We start from the raw sequence: 21,889 nt of genomic DNA, 5'->3' as shown, positions 1-21,889 counted from the left end.
TATTCATGGCAGTTCTCTGAAGGCACTATTTTTCCCATGCATGCTTGCTTGCTTTGCTTGTCTTGCTAAGCTTACCATCATTCTTTTGCCTCCCCATTTATTCTCCATATGATTGGGGCACACACACTTCAAGTATCCCTAGGCACTTATCCTAGTAGCGTGTGGGATTGCTTTGCTTATTGTATGACGATGGTGGGCTCATCCATCCTTATTTTCCCGTACTTCAAGGCACATAGACTCAATAGGACGAAAATTGATTTGAAACATTCATGTAATGCTAAATCTTTTGAACAAATCACACAAAAAGCCCTTTTAAAAAACAATTAGAAAAAAAAAAAGCAATCCATTGTTGATTCCATCCGCCTTTGTAAGACTTGGTCGGCCCTTGGGCAACCAATGTGCATCGTTGGTCCAATGCCTTGGCCTCTCTGGGGTGATCACTCGAGCTCCCTCGGTAAGAATAACCATCGCCTTTGTAGTCTTGGTAGGTCATTGGGTAGTTGACATGCACCCTTTGCCCAATGTCCGAGCTACTTTGGGGTGGGACACCTTGGAATAAAATACTATATATGTTAAAGGCTTACTTCTCATGACTCTGTTTTGGGCCCGAGAGGAGCTATTGAGCTAAAAATGCATTAGCTTGACTTAAACAGTCCTAAAACATGCTTAATTAATAAAGCAAACCTTTTACTTTAAAAAGAAACGCGATCCTAGAGAGTTATTGTGTCCCACATGCAAAACCCTAATTTGGATGCCCCAAACTTTCTATAAATAGGCATGCAGCCCACCACTCTCTCTCAATCTCATTTTTGCAGATTTCAGATCTTTCAGCTTGCTGCCTACACCCCGAACGTGGAGGACATCGCGGTCCAAGCTGGCCATTGCTGTCTACAACAGTTTGGCGCTTGTTTCCAGCCTACCACACACTATTTCGAGCTGATTTCAACTTTGCTAATTGTTGTTGCTGGTCTCCTCACCTATGGTTTTAAGTCTTTCTCTCTCCTCACTTGCATTTTTAGTCTTTTTCTCTCCTATACTACCATCTGCATTAAATCTAGCCTTCCTTGGTTGCATTTGCTAGTATTTGATATCCAAAGATTGCCTTGCTACGTTTCAGGATCCGTTCGAGGTACGACACACACTCTAGCTCATTATCCTTGCCCTAATCCTCGAGATATAGGAGTTTGTGGCACAGTATTCACTCTCTCCATAGTGTGTTTGCTGCATGAGCATTGTATATTCAGTAGTCATTCATTTCATTATTATCTATATTTATTGTCTTTGAGTTACCCTAACCCTAATTGTGTTATGTGTTATCAGTTTGTGCTTTGTTATACGATTGGTATTGTGTTTTTGTGTTTAGAGCATCTCTTCACACTTGTTAGCAGATATGTTAGTTCATGGTTGAGTTTGTGCATGTGATTTAGCAGGCTAGGGCACTAGGATATTATCTTGTGTATTTAGGCATTTTTATTTGGCCATTATGATGTGGTTTTTGGCATTTTTCAACCAGTTGGCTAGCATTTAACACTGGTCGACATGTATTCTTAGCATATATTTTGCCTTTTTTAAGGCACTCTGCCTCCACACTCATTATCATTCATCTGTCATCCACAGGTTGTTGTTGGAGAGAAGAGCCGGTGCCAATGCCTTCATATAGCCAGTGACTCACATTGGTTTTGTAATGTCTCATGTCTTGGTATATGGATTCCATTTCCTGGGTATTCTTCTAAGTTCTCTTCTTTTGCAATGTTGTTCTTTTCTCTCTGTCTTGTGTTTAGCAGTCTATTCCAGCATATACGTATACGCTTCCATTGCTACATCCACTTCTTATATGGTATCAGATTGTAGGATCTATGTGTTTTTCTGCTCTGTAATACCTCTTTTGATTAGGCAACCTGCTGCTGATTACTTCCAGCCTGTTTGTTGTCTACTGCAGCCTGTGTTTACTGCCCAAGAATAGCAATCAGCCTGTTTGTTGTCTACTGCAGCCTGCGTTTACTGCCCAAGAATTTGAGTTTTCAGCCTGCATCAGCATTCAGCCCTGTTTTTGTCTGTTTGCTGCCTTTATTTCTCAATTCAGCTTGTGTTTTGATTTTCTAACCTTGATTATTGACAGGGCGACTATGTGTATGGGTTGTTTTTGCTGTTTCTAGCATTTTTTGGCTGTATTTCAACTTCTTGCAACAGCCCGCCTCATCTTCTAATCAAATTTTGGTTTCCAGCGTGTGTGAACTCTCATTTTGTGCAGTCTTTGCTGTTGGTTTTGGCCGTCTTCTCTCTCTGTCCACCTTCTTTCCTCTATCTTCTTTTCCTATTCTTTCCAGATGGCTCCTTTTGCTTCTACTAATGATAAGTCACATGTCCCTGACTATGTAACTTGGAGTGCTTTTATGAAAGCTTGGTTCGTGCAAAAGCGGTTATGGTACATTGTTTGTGGAGCTATTTCTCATGGGATATGGATGATGCACGTGCCTATTCTACTCTTCTTCAATGTATTTCTAAAGAAGTTCTACCGATAGTTACCTCCTACACAACATCTCTAGAAGTATGATAGAAGCTTTAGATGTACAAGGCACCTTCCACCATACATGCAGTGACATGGACAGCTCCAACAGATGAAGTTCAAGCCTAAAGACACAATTCAATCATTTTTGCTCCGTGTTACTCAAGTATAGAACCAGCCTTGACACATGCACTCTGCCCTTCCAGAGGCACATCTTGTAGCCACAATACTCTAGAAGCTCCCCCTAGAGTTTGATGGAGTGGCCAATGCCTTGAGGGTGCAGACATCCTCAACCCATGTAAGCTTTACCCATTTGTATTCCATGCTGCTTGAGCATGAGGCATCTTTGCACCTACAAGGTATGCTTCTGCCTCATTATACAAGTTCTAGTGAGGCTCTTGCTATTACCCTAAAGGCTAAAAATGCATTAGTATGACTTAAACACTCCCAAAACACGCTTAATCAATGAAGAAACCATCTTATTTTTAAAAGAAACGCGATCCTAGAGAGTTATTGTGTCCTACACGCAAAACCCTAATTTGGATGCCCCAAACTTTCTATAAATAGGCACGTAATCTACCACTCTCCCTCAATCTCGTTTTTGCAAGTTTTAGGAGCCGTATCTCTACTACCCACACCCTGTTCGTGGAGGACATCGCGATTATAGTCTTCCATTGTAATTTGCTACCATCTAGCATCTAATTCCAACCTCCATCACCCACATCTAGCTATCACTTGCTGCTCCATCACTGCTAGACTTACATTTGCTGCCAAACGTCCATCCCCAACTATTGACATCATCATCCAAGCTGCGTTTACATTCATCATGGGTCTCTAGAGTTGTCGCCATTATCTAGGTACATGCATTTTTAGTCTTTCTCTCTTTTGCATTGTTGTTTGCATCAAATCCAACCTTCTGTAGTTGCGTTTGCTAGTATTCGACACACAAAGGCTGCCTTGCTACGACTTAGGTTCCGTTCGGAGTACGATACACTCTCTAGCTCATAACCTCTATCTTGATCCCAAAGATATGAGAGTTTGAGGTTTAGTATTCGTTGTATAGTGTGTTTGATGCATGAGCATTGTATATTCAATATTGATTCACTTCATTATTTATTGTGTTAATTGTCTTTAAGTTACCCTTACCCTAACTGTGTTTTGTGTTTATCAATCTATGCTTTGTCGTAGGATTGGTTTTGTGTTTTTGTGTGTAGAGCATTTTTCACATGGTATCAAAGCTAGATACTCTCTGAGAAACCTTGGCTTTTGATTGGAAAGCTCATCCATGAAAGAAGAAACATCAAAAGGGTCAGATGACTTCGAATATGTTCACAACACCGCTCCAGTCTCCACAATAAAACATGGAAAAAAACAATCAGGAGTGGGCCTCGCAGCTTACCTGACATAGGTAAAGAACTATCAAACTACCATGGAGTCCACTGACCATATCAGATTTCTACTACCGAGTATGATCTCATCCTTATGCATAGGGCTCAACAGGAGATTGAAGCTAAGCTTGAGTTTTCTCCTTTAAATTCGGTGCACAGAACTAATGATCTTGCAAGACCTTCGGAATCTCCACTACGGAGTGGCCATCCACAAGTGGAGCCTAGCTTGGATTACACATCACTTTCACAGTACTCTTTTTTCCAATGCCAAATACGAATCCTATTATTTCAGATTCTATGGCAATTAATTATGTATTTTCTGTTAGAACGGGGGATGCTCCTCAAGAAGAGACTCTTCAAAACAACCTCTGGTTTGCAAGTAATGAGGAAGACAAGTATTTCTTTATGAATTCAAAACTAGGTAAGAAGTTGAAAGAAAAACTTAAAAAGTATTCCTCCCCTTCCTTTTCTTTCAAATGATTTTATTTCTCATGGTCAATTTGGGGCAGGTTCATCTTCACATGATGCATTTAATGGACAAAAGAAACCAACCATGTTTCCCACAATAACATCCATCACAAATCCATTTGGGCTCCCACCCATCCCTCCCTCATTTTCCGTTGCACCTTCCTTTCTGCTTCTATGAAGTGCAACCCATTATCCACCAAATACCACATCGAGGGGTTCTATACATTTAGGCACAACCTTTAGGATCTCTACTCACTCGTTTCCGAGTGGTACACCTTTGACCAAGACTCGACCTTCCACACACTCACTTTCGAGTTATCCCTCTAGGAGTGCATCCCAAACATACTAAAGTGTGGATCATTTGGTTTCGCAATTTGCCTCTATGGCATTACCTAGTGGAGCATTAGGTCATTATGTTGTGCCCTAGACAACATTTGGACAAGGCTATCGTGTCCAATACCTCCACCTCACCTATGGTATTGTATGGACCTATGTTTGTTCCAGTACCTCCGCAGCAATTGGCACTCATTGGACATTAGTAGCCTATTTTTGCCTATCCACCTTTACCCCCTCCTCCTTATCCACCACCACCACCACCACCACCAACACCAACACCAACACCAACTTATCCTCTACCTTATCCCACTTATCCATCTTCATAAACACCTCATGATTCTAGCTTCTCATCCACCAAGCATGCTTTTAATGACAAGATTCGTTTCAACGGGTCAAACTACACCACTTGGTCAAATTTGATGAGGCATGTCTTAGACTCTTAGAACCTATGGGATTTAGTGCAGGGGTTGAAACCCCAACTTAATCCTGCCCTTGTTTTATTCCAGGTCGTCCACTCATGGAAGGCTCATACCACCTCTACTATTGTCAAGCTTATGCAGGGCTTATTGCCTTAGTTTCACTCTCGACTTCAGCATTTTGACTTAGCATCTGAGCACCAGGCACACTTGACTAACCGCTATGTGGCTCGAGACAGGACCTGTCGCATCAATTTGGATCATGAGCTTTAAAACTTTAAAATCACGGACAAGGATGACTTGAAAGTCAAGTTGGTTGAGTATCGGCATCTCCTCGCTAAGTTCTCAACCACTCGGACTTGTAAGTCCTTTGACGACCAAGGGAAGGGAGGAGGAGGGCAAGGAGCTTGCAACCTAGCTGCCACCCGTCGGAACAAGCAAAGAAGGTGAGTTTTTCAGGTTACCTTGTTCCTTAACAAGCTACCAAGAAAATATTTCCATTTTGTGCAACAAGTGATTTCACAACCTCAGGTGCCCACATTTTATGAGTTTGAGTATTAGTTGTTGCATTACACACAATAGCTCAATCAATTTCATAACATGTCCTCGATAGAAGGGGCTCTAGTTGCATCTTCTCAAAGGGGACAACAGGGCAAAGGCAAACAAAACTCAAATCAAAATCAAAACAAGGCTAGTGAATCCCAAGGAGCCTCTCAGTCTACTCTTAAAACCTAGATGGTAGAATGTATCTAAGAAGAATAGATATTATGAACATTGTCAAAACGACAAGAGGCACATAGCCAAAATCCAAGAATTAGACCCCCGCATCTTAGTTGGGTAACCCCTAATAGGGGAAGTAGGTTGGCGGGAACCCCCAACAGAGGCAACAGCGAGGCCAAATCCACACTGCCACCAGTCTGCCATCACAATCGATGAACTACTCAACTTCCAAGGGTTTATCTCACTAGTCTACAAAGGTCCACATCGTCTCCTTAGAGACATTGGATATGAGTCTCGTTCACATTTGCGAGTTGCCTCCTAATAAGATGCTTGTAGAGGCCTACTCATCATAGCCAAGCACCTAAGCACATGTTTGGCATGTGGACAGTGGAGCTACCCATCACATGACTCCTATAGTGGACATTTTGCTTTCTTGCATCCATGCAGCTGAGAGTGTTCACATATGAAACAACTCCTTTGTCAAGATTTAGGCCTAGAGTTGCGTTAGTTTCCCCACTAACCAAGGTCCGGATCTCACTTCGTTGGATGATATCTATCATGCCTCCCACCTTGGGGTGAACTTATTATATGTTCAGTAGCTTTGCCAATTGGGGCGAGCATTTTTCTTCACTACAACCACAATTGAGGTTCTAGACTCTCAGACTAGTTTAGTGATTGCTTGAGGCAAGGCTCGACCTAATGGCCTTTACCACATGGCACATTTTCTTACCAAGCCGACTACCGATGATTTGGAGTTCCATCACTTTCAAGCCTTGGTCACCACACAAGAGCCCATAGACTTTAAGCGTCTTTGGCATTTTTACTTAGGACATCTTAGCTATGACTCTCTTTATGAGTTGTCACATCGAATGATGGTTGAGGACCTTCCATACCTAAAACTATCTTGAGAGGTTTGCAAAGCATGCTAGCTAGGTAAGCACATCGTACACCCTTTCCTTAGCAAACTATCACTCGTGTTGCTAAACCACTTTGGCTCATTCATAAATATCTTTGTGGTCCCACATTCACTACTGTCTTGAATGGTGCATTGTACTTCTTTTTGATAGTGGATGATTTCTCCAAATATATGTGGGTGTACTTCCTAAATCAAAGTCAAATGCCTTTACTTATTTTAGTGCTTGGGTGTTGCTTGTCCATAACCAAACTGGTCATTGTGTGGGTACTATGAGGAGTGATTTTGGTGGTGAGTTTACCTCCCATAAGTTTTCTGAGTTTCTACAAGAGTAGGACATTGCATATAACTCACCTCCACCAACTCCCATGCATAGAATGGAGTCGTAGTGCACAGAAACCAGACAGTCGTGAATATGATACACACTATGCTGGTTGCAACAGAGCTCCTTGAGTGCCTCTGGGTTGAGACTATTAACACTTCAGTCTACATCCTTAACCGATATCCGACTATAGAAGTCCCTAGAAAGACTACGTACAAGTCATTCTTTGGCTCTCGGCCTATTATTTCTCACTTTAGAGTTTTCAATAGGTGTGCTTATACGCACACTCCTGCTGACAAGATAGAAAAGCTCACCCGTCGAGTAGATCTCCTGATCTTTGTGGGCAATTCTTCTGAATCAAAAGCCTATCGATCCTCAGGTAAACAAGGTGATCGTTCAAAGGGATGTCATCTTTGATGAGAGGAACATAGTGCAGTTTTCCGCGAGACCTGTTACCTCACTAGTATGAGCAAACCATACAGGATTTTGGGATCCTTCCACCGGATTCGTCTCAGAAGGGCCCTAGAAGGTCTGCTTGGCTCACCCCTCAAGCTTCATATGTGTCGCTCTTTACAATTGATTACATTGCACATTTTGAGCCGAATAGTTCGTAGAAGACTCTCCAGGACCCTCTCTGGCGTGAGGCTACAAAGAACAATCTCGATAGTATTGATCAAAATGGGACTTGGACATTGGTGGATCGTCCTCATCACAAGCCAATCATCAGGACAAAGTGAATTTTTAGGACCAAGCTATTGATGGTACTTTAGATAAATACAAGGCTCACCAATCATCTATCAGATGAACGTCAAGTGGCTTTCTGAACGGTTATTTGGAGGAGAAAGTCTGTATGGAGTAGCCTCTTGGCTTTTCTTCCATTGACCGGACTGATAAGGTATTTAACTTGCAAAAAGCTCTTTATGGGCTGGAACAAGCGTTGAGGTCTTGATACCACAGGATGGATAAGTTTTTATGGACTCATGGATACCATTCTACCCCCTATGATCCAAATATATATCTGCACACCACTAGTATGGGGATCAGCTATATCCTGTAGATTGATGATATCTTACTCACTGACTTAGATTCTGCAGCTATTGCATGTATCAAGGCAAAACTTTGCTCTACATTCACGATGACAGACTTAGGTTTGTTGTCTTATTTCTTGGGAATGGAGATTGTTAGATTAGAGGGAAGTATCTTTCTATCACAGCAAAATTACATTCTATCACAGCAAAAGTACGCCCTACAGCTCGTGAAACAGTATTGCATTATCAAACACGGCTCATGGCCATGCTGCTAGATCCTACTATCCATCTGCACAAGGATACCTCGGGTTAGCCTTTTGATGCTCATACCTATTGTTTTGTTGTAGGAAAATTACTTTGGTTGATTCATACTAGGCTTGCCTACTCAGTTAGTTTGCTTTGTCAGTATTTTAATATACCTAGAATGTCTAATTGGATTGCTTGTCTTCGTGTGTAAAGATATTTAAGGTGTACCTATAATCATGGATTAACTTATGGTCATGGTTTATGCTTGCAAAGCTAAACTGATTTTGACTAGGTGGGAGATCCAGACACCCGGCATTCCCATGGTGGCTACCTCTACACCTTGGGCATGGCAGCCATCTCTTGGGCTAGCCATAAGCAAGAGATGGTAGCGGCTTCCACAGCAGAGATGGAGTATTTCACTCTCTTCGATGGTACTACGGAGGCCATCTATCTGAGGAACTTGCTAGTGGCACTTCAATTCCCTTACGAGTTGTCTACAATTGTCTATTGTGACAACTAGAGTACCATTACTCTTGTGGGCAATCCTATCAACCCCTCAAACATGGCACATAGCATTTCACTTTCACTTCACCAAAGAGTAGGTTACATTACGCATTATTCACCTAGAGTTTGTGCCATTCAGTGACAATTTTGCAAATATTTTGACCAAGGCGGTTAACACACAGGTTCTATCGTACCTTCTACCACAAATCGGCTTGGGTACACCCTCCTCTACTTCCGATCAACAGTGAGAGGGTTCTTCCCTCTTACTTCTCCTTCCAGTTTGAGAGGGGGTGGTTTCCTTCTCTAAATAGTAACAATGATGATGCTTACAATTTTTCATTTTCAAACACTTATTTATTTTGTATTGTATAAAATGGACATTTGTAACTTCATCTGCGTTGTCAAGATGACATGATTGTAAAAGGGCACTTGCACAAGTGAACAATTCCTGTGCTGCAAGGGCACTATCCAAGCGGCACCAATGCATCACATTTTGCATGAGCATGAAAACTTACATCTTCCTTTGCATTACCCCATGCATTGGCATTTTGTTCATGTAAACATCCATTTATCCCTTTTCGATCACCGTTGGAGTGGTCGACCATTATTGTTGACGAAGCTCAACCAAGTTCTAAATGGATCTTGACAGAGATTGGTGCATCTCAAATCTATGGAGAAAATGGGATTTTGAAGTTCAAGGCTTCTATCATGTTTATAGAAGATCAAGGTATTTTAACTGTTGGAGACTCTCTGTCAGAAGATCAGCATGTAAATTTACTATCTCTTGTTTACCCAAAAATACAAAAGCAACAAAATAGAAAGGAATACCCTTACATGCACCTTGGATATAATGCTATAGGTATCATCCCACTAAGTAGAAAAGGCATAAATGCATCATGTATGGCAGCAGTATTAGATACACGCCATTTAAATCTGCATGATATGATAGTCCGAGCTGTAGTATCACCACTGTCAAATGGCCACACCTTCTTTGAACTAAGACCAAATTATGTTATAACAGTAGATAATTCTTATCTTCCAAAACTTATTATGCTACATATCAGAACAATAGGCTTGCAAATGAAAGCATCATTTGCATACCTTGCAATTCAATATAGAATGGTTTTCCGTTGTATGTCTTTAGCCATCCCCAGAGTCATAGGAGTAAACTCTTCTAATGATAAAGGCCAAACCATTATCATAAAGTTTGATGAGGTTACACAAATTTTTTTACTTAATTGTGTAAATTGATCTGAGATAGAGTTGCCGACTTGACATTAGCTCTATCAGAAAGAAGGAATTTCTTCCTCCAAAAATTATAAAGGTTCAGAATATAAAAGAAAAAACATTATTGCTTTCATAAAAACAGATGATCACAAATTCCCCTCCAGAATAATCATCTTCAAAAGCAGTGATACAACCACAGTTGAGGATTTCTCTCTCTCAAAGAGCAAACACTTTAAAGTTTCACACTCAACAGTGCTCACATGATCAAGTTATTCATGGAGACTGCTAACACTGTAAGAAGCTCATTGAAAAGACTACATCTTCTATAATTAAAGCTCTTCAAGATTTTGAGTATGAAGAAAATCACTACAAGGCAGCCCCTTATCTACGACCCCAAGATAATAATTATTGGGCAACAGAAATACAAGCAGTCAATTGGACACATCTTGCACTAATAGGACTCATTGAGAAAATGGAATCCTTACAGCAGATCACAGATCAATTACTTGTCCTTTGCCAACAAACACAAAAAAATACTATTGCAAAACCAGCCACAGCCAATGTTTCTTCAACAATAGTGCCAACACTAAGCAATGCAACAGATTGGTCCACATTCTCAAACAAAAGGCTACATAAAGGACGGACATCACATTTCTCTTTTCCATCAACTGGTACATTGAACATACATACTTCTCTCAAAGGTAAAGAGAAAGAAATCATACCCACAGGAGAAGGTACCTCCAAGTCTACTGAAGACCCTACTACACCCATACTTTCTGAAAAATGATATATTATGCTATGAAAATCTGCAGATCTTGCAACAGATTCAAGATATTTATTGTCAACCTATTGGTTCATGGTTATATACATCACAAGAAACACAGGAACCATCACTGTTCCAAAGCCCGATTCAGCCAGGATCAATAACACTTGATTTATCAGAATATCTGGAATTTATGTTTCCAGATTGGTCAAAATCTGATTACAAAATGGCTTTTGATGACATTGATATTGACTTAGAGAAAATCGGAAGGTTAAGAGAAGAAAACAAAGTTCTTGATCAGATGTCTTTGTGTATTGACCCAGAAGAACAAGACAATGAAGATTTTACCCGCCATGTTTATAACAAGATCAACTCTAGATATTTGGGTGAAAGTATATAACAAACTCCACCAAATCTACCACCTGTAGAAACACCTGCATGGTGTTACTGGGATCAAGCATGTTTTGAGGTAAGAATGGCTCATGCTATCACATCTTCCAATGAAGATGGTGAAAGTGTAATAGAAGAAGAATTCACACTTATCAATCCTCACAGGTCCAAACCCTACAAGCATTCTTAGAGCCCAAATGAATGCTCACTAACATCAGCATTTTGATAGCACAACTGTTCCATTGAATGCTACTGCTTCCAGTCCATGATCCCAAACTTCTCACAATGAGTTCTACAAGAAAATTGGAGTTTCTGAGAAAGTTGGCTCATTTCCTATCTGGTCTATTGATGGGAAAACACGAGAAGAAATAAAATTATTGATCTATATGATGTACACTTATGCAGGCCAAAAGATAGTTGACAAGCCGCAGACAAGCAGGATTGATATCCTGAATGTCATCACCTATGGTTTTGTGGGAGGCATCAAACATTGGTGGACATCTATATATCCAAAGGTAAAATTGGCTATTGCACAAAACCCTGACCTTGTACAAATATTTTTTGGATTATTACTGGGTGAGTTAGTAGAAAACAAGCTTGACGATGTTTTGGAAGCTCAAGAAGCTTTCTTCAAGTCGAAGCTTTGTGATCCTCGCATGTACAAGGAATACTTGATCTACATGAGAGATCTCCTATATGAGGGTTTGGGAGCACATGACAATACTATGAAAGAACACTTAGTTTGTTCTTTTCCGGAGCCAATTCCTTTTTACTGCAAACAAAGAATGAAAACAAAAAATAGAGATTTTACAGACAGCGTGGGACAAATCATTCAGACAATTGAACAGACAGTAAAAGAGGTTTGCCACCATAAAAAAATGACCCAATTGAACGAAAAGTTTCCTCAATCAATTTGTAAGCAAGCTTATAAGTTTAATATGGATTTTGGATGTGAAAAATACAATTGTGACAATCCATCCAAACAAAGTCATCGTCACCATCGGCATCGCCACTTTTCCAGGTATCACATAAATTATTACCATTCTAAATCATTTTTCAACAAACAAGACTACATTGGCCACAGAGACTCAAAACATTCGAGAACGTCGTACAGATACTCAAAAGGCAAATCACAGTACAAAAATAAAGAACACACAAATAAATCAAAGAAGAAAGATCTAAAATGTTTCATCTATGGAAGTCCTTCACATTTGGCAAACAAATGTCCGAAAAGAGAGAAGAGCAGAACAATTCTGCTAAAGTCAATCTGCATATCTATGATTCAAATTTATGAGAATATTCTACAGATTGTTACTCATATGATGATATGACTGAAACTGAAGAGGAATCCAGTACTTCAGAAGAAAGTGAGTCAACCACTAATTCAGAAGTTGAATCAAGTTCTCTCCACTCTTGGCATACTGCAAAAGAATCAGAAGACTGCATAGCAGAAGATAGTGCTTCTGATGCAACAGAAGTCACAGATGAAGACATAATTGTTTCTTCAAGCTTTCATAGGAGTCAATGCTCATAAATCTTATTTTCTACGAGATCAGAAGCAAAAGTTCATTTCTTCAACCTTCAGTTCTTATCCCAGATTTAGTTTCGAAAAAGGTTTAAAAGAAAAACAAAGGAAAATTGATTCTTCTGAATCAACAGATGATTCGGATATAGATACATTCTCCTCCAAGCATAAGAAACATAAGGATAAGCTTAGACAAGAATTTTTTGCTAACCCTTATGACTTGCCTAAACCAGGTACATTGGGACCGGAGACCAATAATCAAGCCAACATGTTCGTGCCACACAAGCTGGAAAGCGTGCATCAACCCAGAACTGCATAACAGCTACTTCAATCTTTAGCACCCATAACAACTGCTACTCAACAAACTGGTGAAGAAATGGTAAAGGCATTTACCCAAATGCAACAAAAAATACATTTACTATGCAAAGTATACAGAAGAAATCTCTCCAGCCAGAAAGAACTAGCTGAAGGAACAACAGCTATTCTCAGAGATCTTCAAGACATATCTTCTACTTTCTAGGTAAAAGCTACTCCTAGTACTTCAACACCAACATCCCTAGTCAATCAAATTAGGCCAAGCAAAGAACAGACATTCAAGGTCAACGCCTTGGATACTCGTGGCCATATCCCCATGGTATGTGTTCAACTCAAAAACATGCCACAGTTTTCTTTGTATATGGATGCTTTGCTTGATACAGGCTCCAGCTTAACCATTGCCCCTTTGAAGCTCTTCCCTAGAAAATGCATAAAAGCTACCACTCCAATCATAGTAGAGCTATCAAACAATAAGAAAATCACTCTTATTCATGTGACTCAAGCTTATCTCCATTTTGGCAAAATAAAAGTGTCAATTGAAATTCAGCTCATACGACAGATGTGTTACGATCTTTTGATCAGTACCGATATTCTCCAACATCTTGTCCCATACACTTTTTGGTCAAATCGTTTTGGTATCACTTACCAAGACAATAAGGCAAAACTACCTCTACTCCCCAAGATTGGTAGATCACTTTATTCAATAACTGAAACTACTGGCCCTGACAAAACAGCAACAAGGGAATATTGGATAAAGCAGGAAATGAAGAAATATGAGGATCAGATAAAAAGCATGGAAAAAAGGCTTCGACAGTTCATGCATGAAAGATCCTTTAGTCTATAAGGAGAAAAAAATGCCGTACTTACAAAGGCTGTTCATCAAGGAATGAAAGAAGAAGACTTAGTACTTTGTAAAGAGAAAATAAAGTCTTTGTTAGAGAAAGAATTGATTGAGTCTACAAATTCCCTGTGGGCTTGCCAGGCATTCTACGTCAACAAGCACTCGGAGCAAAAGCGAGGTTAAAAAGAAAATGGTGATAAATTACAAGCCACTCAACAAATATCTCATAGGGCATGGACACCCTATTCCTTTGAAGGATTTACTTTTGAAAAGAATCAAAAAAGCCAATGTATTTAGTAAGTTTAACCTCAAATCTGGTTTTTGGCAATTGCCTCTAAAAGAAGCAAACAGTTACAAGATCGCTTTTTGTGCTCCCCAAGGCCACTATCAATGGACAGTCCTTTCTTTTGGCATAAAGGTTGCTCCAACGAAATTCCAAGAATGGACAGATTTTGTTTTCGGCAAATTTCCTTTTTGCTTGATATATATAGATGATATCTTGGTTTTCTATGAGAGTATCAAAGATCACTTGGATCATCTTTCTCAGATTGCTACTGCTGTGTAGAAGAAGGTGGCATGGTTTTATCACCTACAAAGTCCCTAATGTTTCAAACTTCTATTGAAGTCCTTGGAATTGAAATAACCCAGGGACAGATCAAGCTACAACATCATGTTCTGAAGATAATTTTGGAGATGCTAGACAGCCTCAAACAATTACAACAATTTAATTTAAACAACCTAAAAATTATTGTAATTGTTTGATTGTCTAGAATGTCCGAAATTTTCTTCAGAACATGATCTTGTAGCTTGATCTGTCTTAAATTGTTGTAATTGTTTGACTGAGGTTAGGCTGTTTAGCATCTCCAAAATTTTCTTCAAAACATGATCTTATAGCTTGATTTGTCCCTGGGTTATTTCAATTCGAAGGACTTCAATAGAAGTTTGAAACATTAGGGGCTTTGTAGGTGATAAAACCATGCCAGCTTCTTCTACACAGCAGTAGCAATCTGAGAAAGATGATCCAAGTGATCTTTAATACTCTCATAGAAAACCAAGATATTATCTATATATATCAAGCAAAAAGGAAATTTGCCGAAAACAAAATCTGTCCATTCTTGGAATTTTGTTGGAGCAACCTTTATGCCAAAAGAAAGGACTGTCCATTGACAGTGGCCTTGGGAAACACAGAAAGCGATCTTGTAACTGTCTGCTTCTTTTAGAGGCAATTGCTAAAAACCAGATTTAAGGTCAAACTTACTAAATACATTGGCTTTTTTTATTCTTTTCAAAAGTAAATCCTTCAAAGGAATAGGGTGTCCATGCCCTATGAGATATTTGTTGAGTGGCTTGTAATTTATCACCATTTTCTTTTTAGCCTCGCTTTTGCTCTGAGTGCTTGTTGACGTAGAATGTCTGGCAAGCCCACGGGAAATTTGTAGGCTCAATCAATTCTTTCTCTAACAAAGACTTTATTTTCTCTTTACAAAGTACTAAGTCTTCTTCTTTCATTCCTTGATGAACAGCCTTTGTAAGTACGGCATTTTTTTCTCCTTATAGACCAAAGGATCTTCATGCATGAACTGTCGAAGCCTTTTTTCCATGCTTTTTATCTGATCCTCATATTTCTTCATTTCTTGTTTTATCCAATATTCCCTTGTTGTTGTTTTGTCAGGGCCAGTAGTTTCAGTTATTGAATAAAGTGATCTACCAATCTTGGGGAGTAGAGGTAGTTTTGCCTTATTGTCTTGGTAAGTGATACCAAAACGATTTGACCAAAAAGTGTATGAGACAAGATGTTGGAGAATATCGGTACCGATCAAAAGATCGTAACGCATCTGTTACATGAGCTGAATTTCAATTGACACTTTTATTTTGCCAAAATGGAGATAAGCTTGAGTCAAATGAATAAGAGTGATTTTCTTATTGTTTGATAGCTCCACTATGATTGGAGTGGTAGCTTTTATGCATTTTCCAGGGAAGAGCTTCAAAGGGGCAATGGTTAAGCTGGAGCCTGTATCAAGCAGAGCATCCACCATAGTTACCAGGAACGGGGAACGGGAACGGGAACGGGACCCCGCGGAACGGGGGGAACGCCTAAAGTTAGGGAACGGGAACGGAGGGAACGGCATATATATATACATACATACATATATATATATATATACATATATATATATATATATATACATATATATATATATATATATATATAGAGAGAGAGAGAGAGCTCATAGATTAAGTTAGTTGGAAGATTGCATGGTGGAAGTAAGAAGGGTGGCATGATATCACTGTTGCAACTTGCTCGCACCAAATCTGGACAAATCCCCAAATTTTCCAAGTCCTACGTGCACCAATTTCAGTGAAATTGAAAGGATTTCAATAAAATGTGAAAAGCCCTAAAATTCCCGGGTAGATGTGCACCGACTTTGCAATTTCTGAGTCAAATTGTCCAATTCTGTGTTGAGATCCCCAGATTCGAGAAAAGCCCCAAATTTTTGAGCCGATTTTGAACAGATAAGAGATCTTGTGCTCATGCGTGTGAAACCCCGTCAATGGGTGGAGATTTCAAAAAAAAGATTGAATTTTTGAAAAAATCTACGGGTCAACGGACCCGTCAATCGTGCGCTATGACGCCCGCCTTTCGCCGTTACGCACTAGTCACCATGCCCGCCGTGCAGTCGCCCCGTCGCGTGCAGCTGTTGCCTGTTACGTATCGCACAGCAGTCGCCTCCAGTCGTCTGTCCACGCTTGTTGCAGTTCCAAACATGGTGTTGCATGGTGGAAGAGCAGTCGCCTCCAGTCGTCTGTCCACACTTGCTGCAGTTCCAGGGAACGGCCGTTCCAAACAGGGAACGGCTGCTGGAACGGCCCGGAACGGTGCGGAACGGGCAGGAACGGGGCTGGGAACAGGCAGGAACGTTCCATGGGCGTTTCGCTGGTAGACACATGCCGGAACGCGTTAATCCGTTCCTAAGGCCCGGAACGGGCGTTCCCTGTTTCTATGGCATCCACATACAAAGAAAACTGTGGCATGTTTTTGAGTTGAACACATACCATGGGGATATGGCCACGAGTATCCAAGGCGTTGACCTTGAATGTCTATTCTTTGCTTGGCCTAATTTGATTGACTAGGGATGTTGGTGTTGAAGTACTAGGAGTAGCTTTTACCTAGAAAGTAGAAGATATGTCTTGAAGATCTCTGAGAATAGCTGTTGTTCCTTCAGCTAGTTCTTTCTGGCTGGAGAGAATTCTTCTGTATACTTTGCATAGTAAATGTATTTCTTGTTGCATTTGGGTAAATGCCTTTACCATTTCTTCACCAGTTTGTTGAGTAGCAGTTGTTATGGGTGCTAAAGATTGAAGTAGTTGTGATGCAGTTCTGGGTTGATGCACGCTTTCCAGCTTGTGTGGCACGAACATGTTGGCTTGATTATTGGTCTCCGGTCCCAATGTACCTGGTTTAGGCAAGTCATAAGGGTTAGCAAAAAATTATTGTCTAAGCTTATCCTTATGTTTCTTATGCTTGGAGGAGAATGTATCTATATCCGAATCATCTGTTGATTCAGAAGAATCAATTTTCCTTTGTTTTTCTTTTAAACCTTTTTCGAAACTAAATCTGGGATAAGAACTGAAGGTTGAAGAAATGAACTTTTGCTTCTGATCTCGTAGAAAATAAGATTTATGAGCATTGACTCCTATGAAAGCTTGAAGAAACAATTATGTCTTCATCTGTGACTTCTGTTGCATCAGAAGCACTATCTTCTGCTATGCAGTCTTCTGATTCTTTTGCAGTATGCCAAGAGTGGAGAAAACTTGATTCAACTTCTGAATTAGTGGTTGACTCACTTTCTTCTGAAGTACTGGATTCCTCTTCAGTTTCAGTCATATCATCATATGAGTAACAATCTGTAGAATATTCTCATAAATTTGAATCATAGACATGCAGATTGACTTTAGCAGAATTGTTCTGCTCTTCTCTTTTTTTCGGACATTTGTTTGCCAAATGTGAAGGACTTCCACAGATGAAACATTTTAGATCTTTATTCTTTGATTCATTTGTGTGTTCTTTATTTTTATACTGTGATTTGCCTTTTGAGTGTCTGTACGACTTTCTCGAATGTTTTGAGTGTCTGTGGCCAATGTAGTCCTCTTTGTTGAAAAATGATTTAGAATGGTAATAATTTCTGTGATACCTGGAGAAGTGGCGATGCCGATGGTGACGATGACTCTGTTTGGATGGATTGTCATAATTGCATTTTTCACATCCAAAATCCATATTAAACTTGTAAGCTTGCTTACAAATTGATTGAGGAAACTTTTCGTTCAATTGGGTCATTTTTTTATAGTGGCAAACCTCTTTTACTGTCTGTTCAATTGTCTGAATGATTTGTCCCACGCTGTCTGTGAAATCTCTGTTTTTTGTTTTCATTCTTTGTTTGCAGTAAAAAGAAATTGGCTCCGGAAAAGAACAAACTAAGTGTTCTTTCATAGTATTGTCATGTGCTCCCAACCCTCATATAGGAGATCTCTCATGTAGATCAAGTATTCCTTGTACATGCGAGGATCACAAAGCTTCAACTTGAAGAAAGCTTCTTGAGCTTCCAAAACATCGTCAAGCTTGTTTTCTACTAACTCACCCAGTAATAATTCAAAAAATATTTGTACAAGGTCAGGGTTTTGTGCAATAGCCCATTTTACCTGTGGATGTATAGATGTCCACCAGTGTTTGATGCCTCCCACAAAACCATGGGTGATGGCATTCAAGATATCAATCCTGCTTATCTGCGGCTTGTCAACTATCTTCTGGTCTACATAAGCGTACATCATGTAGATCAATAATTTTATTTCTTCTCGTGTTTTCCCATCAATAGACCAGATAGAAAATAAGCAAACTTTCTCAGGAACTCCAATTTTCTTGTAGAACTCATTGTGAGAAGTTTTGGATGCTGGACTGGAAGTAGTAGCATTCAATGAAACAGTTGTGCTAGCAAAATGCTGATGTTGGTGAGCATTCATTTGGGCTCTAAGAATGCTTGTAGGGGATTTGGACCTGTGAGGATTGATAGGTGTGAATTCTTCTTCTATTACACTTTCACTATCTTCATCGGAAGATGTGATAGCATGAGTCATTCTTACCTCAAAGCAGGCTTGATCCCGGTAACACCATGCAGGTGTTTCTACAGGTGGTAGATTTGGTGGAGTTTGTTATATACTTTCACCCAAATATCTAAAGTTGATCCTGTTATAAATATGGTGGGTAAAATCTTCATTGTCTTGTTCTTCTGGGTCAATACACAAAGACATCTGATCAAGAACTTTGTTTTCTTCTCTTAACCTTCCGATTTTCTCTAAGTCAATATCAATGTCATCAAAAGCCATTTTGTAATCAGATTCTGACCAATCTGGAAACATAAATTCCAGATATTCTGATAAATCAAGTGTTGTTGATCTTGGCTGAATCGGGCTTTGGAACAGTGATGGTTCTTGTGTTTCTTGTGATGTATGTAACCATGAGCCAGTAGGTTGACAATAAATATATTGAATCTGTTGCAAGATATATTCTGGTTAGTCTGTGTCCTGCAGATTTTCATAGCATAATATATCATTTTCAAGAAGTATGGGTGTAGTAGGGTCTTCAGTAGACTTGGAGGTACCTTCTCCTGTGGGTATGATTTCTTTCTCTTTATCTTTAAGAGAAGTATGCATGTTCAATGTACCAGTTGATGGAAAAGAGAAATGTGATGTCCGTCCTTTATGTAGCCTTTTGTTTGAGAATGTGGACCAATCTGTTGCATTGCTTGGTGTTGGCACTATTGTTAAAGAAACATTGGCTGTGGCTGGTTTTGCAATAGTATTTTTTTGTATTTGTTGGCAAAGGACAAGTAATTGATCTATGATCTGCTGTAAGGATTCCATTTTCTCAATGAGTCCTATTAGTGCAAGATGTGTCCAATTGACTGCTTGTATTTCTGCTGTCCAAGAATTATTATCCTGGGGTCGTTGATAAGGGGCTGCCTTGTAATGATTTTCTTCATACTCAAAATCTTGAAGAGCTTTAATTATAGAAGATGTAGTCTTTTCAATGAGCTTCTTACAGTGTTGGCAGACTCCATGAATAACTTGATCATGTGAGCACTGTTGAGTGTGAAACTTTAAAGTGTTTGCTCTTTGAGAGAGAGAAACCCTTAACTGTGGTTGTATCACTGCTTTTGAAGATAATTGTTCTGGAGGGGAATTTGTGATCATTTGTTTTTGTGGAAGCAATAATGTTTTTCTTTTATATTCTGAACCTTTATAATTTTTGGAGGAAGAAATTCCTTCTTTCTGATAGAGCTAATATCAAGTTGCCATTCAATCGGCAACTCTATTTAAGACCAATTTACACAAGCACGTAAAAACCTTTGTGTAACCTCATCAGACTTCATGAAAGGGTTTGGCCTTTATCATTAGAAGAGTTTACTCCTTCTATGACTCTGGGGATGGCTAAAGACATACAACGGAAAACCATTCTATACTAGATTGCAAGGTGTGCAGATGATGCTTTCATTTGCAAGCATATTGTTCTAATATGTAGCATAAGAAGTTCTGGAAGATAATGATCATCTACTGCTATAACATTATTTGGTCTTAGTTCAAAGAAGATGGGGCCATTTGACAGTGGTGATAATGCAGCTCCGACTATCATATCATGCAGATTTAAATGGCCTGTATCTAATACTGCTGCCACATAGGATGCATTTTAGCCTTTCCTAAACAATGGGATGATATCTATAGCAATATATCCAAGGTGTATGTAAGGGTATTCCTTTCTATTTTGTTGCTTTTGTATTTTTGGATAAACAAGAGATAATCCCTAAGCACTGATCCTAGTTGTGTGTGGGATTGTTTTGCTTGTTTTCTGAAAGTCGTGGGTCTATCCATCTTTCTTTCCCGTACTTCCAGGCATAGCGACTCAATGGAACGCACGCTTGTTTAAAACCCTCACTTAATGCTAAGCCTTGTAAACTAATTAATCCAAAGCACTCAAGAAAGAAAAAAAGATTCATTGTTGATTCCATCCACTTTGCAAGTCTTGGTAGGCCCCTGTGCAGCTGACGAGCACCCTTGGTCCGGTACCTTGGTCTCTCTAGGGTGATCACTTGGGCTCCCTTTGTGAGATAACCATCACCTCTATAGTCTTAGTAGGTCATTAGATAACCAACATGCATGGCACATGCCTTGGTTGCTTTGGGGTGGAATGCCTTGGGATAACAATACATTATTTAACAGGGCTTGGCTGGCCTACATCTCGTGGCTCAGTTTTGGGTATAAGAGGGAATGTTGAGCTAAAAATGCATTAGCTTGACTTAAATAGCTCCAAAGCATGCTTAATTAATGAAGAAACCATCTTATTTTTTTAAAAAACACGATTCTAGAGAGTTATTGTGTCCTTTGGGTGCCCCTAACTTTCTATAAATAGGCATGCACTCCACCACTCTCCCTCAATCTCGTTTTTGCGGATTTTCGGAGCCATATTCCTACTTCCCACACTCCATTCACAGAGGACACTACAGTGAATCTTCCATTATTGTTTGCTATCATCTAGCACCTGATTCCAATCTCCATCACCCACATCCAGTTGTCACCTATTGCTCAAAGGAGAAAGCATCTATAGAGGCTCAATTGGAGCCCTTGAAGGAGACATGGGTGAAATATGGATGTACAATATTATGCGATGGATGGTCAGATATGCATTGAAGGATTGTTTACAATGTTTTGGTGTCTTCATGTAAAGGCACCATGTTCATTAAGGCCATTGATGCCTCTGCCTCAGGTGTTACCATCACAGGAGTTTTCATTTGTGAGCACATGCGACAGGTCATCATGGACATAGAAGTCCAAAATGTGGTGCAGGTGGTGACAGATAATGGAAGCAATTGTGTGTCTATGGAACGTATGCTTGAGGAGGAGTTTCCTAGCACAGTATAGACTCCATGTGCAT

At 39.7% G+C, this 21,889-nt stretch overlaps 1 protein-coding gene across 4 annotated transcripts in view; it reads right to left on the bottom strand.

The window, feature by feature from the left end:
- LOC148026071 (signal transducer, putative (DUF3550/UPF0682)) overlaps positions 1-21,889 on the bottom strand; it is a 75,665-nt gene that overhangs the window by 24,653 nt on the left and 29,123 nt on the right. The gene's annotated exons all lie outside the window — the stretch shown is intronic.

This window comes from Lygodium microphyllum, chromosome 14 (assembly GCF_053477565.2).
Source record: "Lygodium microphyllum isolate KBCC chromosome 14, Lygodium_microphyllum_v1.1.10, whole genome shotgun sequence".
NCBI lineage: Eukaryota > Viridiplantae > Streptophyta > Polypodiopsida > Schizaeales > Lygodiaceae > Lygodium > Lygodium microphyllum.
The sequence above is the reverse complement of the archived record's forward strand: the minus strand, read 5'-3'. Positions and strand labels throughout refer to the sequence as shown.